At 41.0% G+C, this 1,791-nt stretch overlaps 1 protein-coding gene across 1 annotated transcript in view; it reads right to left on the reverse strand.

The window, feature by feature from the left end:
• The window catches only part of LOC106520852 (TGF-beta receptor type-2), a 36,133-nt gene that overhangs the window by 9,303 nt on the left and 25,039 nt on the right, over window positions 1-1,791 (reverse strand). The gene's annotated exons all lie outside the window — the stretch shown is intronic.

Below are 1,791 nucleotides of genomic sequence, written 5' to 3' on the forward strand. Positions count from 1 at the left end.
ATTCACACCAGAAGAGAACTGAAGCGAACCGCACCAGAGTTTGTGTGGAAGCGGACCGAGACCACCTCAAAAAGCAGGTCTGTTAGATCCGCACCAGAGTTCACATGAGTGAACACCTGCACAAAAGGTCCGGACCAACGCTGGAAACGAACTCTGGTTCGTTTAAAGCGGAGAAAATGATCAGGTCTGAATATGACCTAAGATTTGGATTAGTCTTTTCTTTTGTATTGTGCCCTAAAAGGACTTTGTTGTAAACTGGAGCTACATAAATAAGCTGAATGGGTTTGAATTGGAAAAAATGTGTTTGTTTTTAGTTCTTAACTGAATGAAACTGTTCTACAAAGCTGAATACATTTTGGCTTTCCTCTTAATGCGGGGGGATAAAACCCCCTCATCTCATCCATGCTAACAAGCCTGGCTCACTGTCGAGAGAAATTAACCTCAGAATCTCCAAACAGAGAGAAGCCATCTCTGATCCAAATGGTTTCTCAGTTTGCTCTACAAACAGAGCGTCTTGGGACTGTGCTCTCCGCAAAAACAGGAAATGGTCTATTTTCTTTTTAGCTGAGTACCCCGAGGGCACACATATTCCTACGGGTGGGAAGGAAAAGGGATTTCTGGTTACTTCGGTCACAGATTCCTGCGACAGAGTAACTGTAATATGTACTGGAAAGAGATCCCCCTGAGGGGCGTCGCTTGGGGTGGGGTGATGGCAGTGGGGGCAAAACAGGAAAAGACCAAAGTCGAAGCGTTCACGCTTGAACCGGGCTTTCAATCACAATGGAGACAGGAGCAGTTACCGAAACGAAACGAGACCACTGAGGCATTCAAGAGGAAGTGAAAACAAACGACTGGCCGTTAAAATAAAACACAGCTTTAGATAATCACTCATTTCTATTATTCGCACACATCCTGACCTTGGTGGTCTAAGAGGGCTGATCTCTGAGWCGTCTACAAGACTGATTGCATGTTTGACACTTTTAGATTTTGCATAAAATCACGACTAATGGGTCGCTGATCTGACACCAAGTGTCACATTTTGTGAAGCGAAGCCGGACGCTGTGCTTCGAATTGATAACTGCATTCCTTACAGTTCATGTGAGCGTTTTTCTTTTTCACATAGTATTTCAGAGAAAAGTTTTTAAAACTTAATTTCTTCGATCTTCTCTTCATTTCTTAAAACAAAATCAGTGTCTGTAAACTCTCCAAAAMTATCCCATTTGAAGCAGGTACCGACCACAAGAACATGATGAAAACAAAGAATAAGAGAGGAAAACAAGTGTTTTAGACTGAGCTTGAACAGTTTAAAAATTATACCTGGAGAAGGTAAATAAGAAATTACAGGAATTTCACGTTTATGTTTGTTAAAGTTGCATAACYGTGGCAGCCATCTTGAAAACGGGTCCAACTTTTTTTTTTATCCAGCTAAAGAGTAAAACGGGAAAAAACATTTTCTAGGTAATAAAGTTCAACCATTTTCTCAGAAAATGGGAGTTAGTATTTTCCTAAAACTCCTCTTCCTCCTACCTCCCGTGTGAAAACAGACTCTGGTCTGTTCTCTCTCCTCCATCCAAACTCCTCCTCCCACAGMGAAGCATACAAATATTTATTCACATAATTACTAACCGACGTTCCACATCAATTAATAATTCACCCGAGGCTTAAATTACCAGCTGGGTTAAAGTCGCGCAACTTAAAAAAAAAAAAAAAGGGAAATATTTGGGAAAAAAATCAGTGGGAGTTTTGATGATTCGTGGTGGGATTGCTGTGTTTATAAAATTGTCTGGCAGT

This window comes from Austrofundulus limnaeus, unplaced genomic scaffold, assembly GCF_001266775.1.
Source record: "Austrofundulus limnaeus strain Quisiro unplaced genomic scaffold, Austrofundulus_limnaeus-1.0 Scaffold98, whole genome shotgun sequence".
In the NCBI taxonomy this organism is placed as follows: Eukaryota; Metazoa; Chordata; class Actinopteri; order Cyprinodontiformes; family Rivulidae; genus Austrofundulus; species Austrofundulus limnaeus.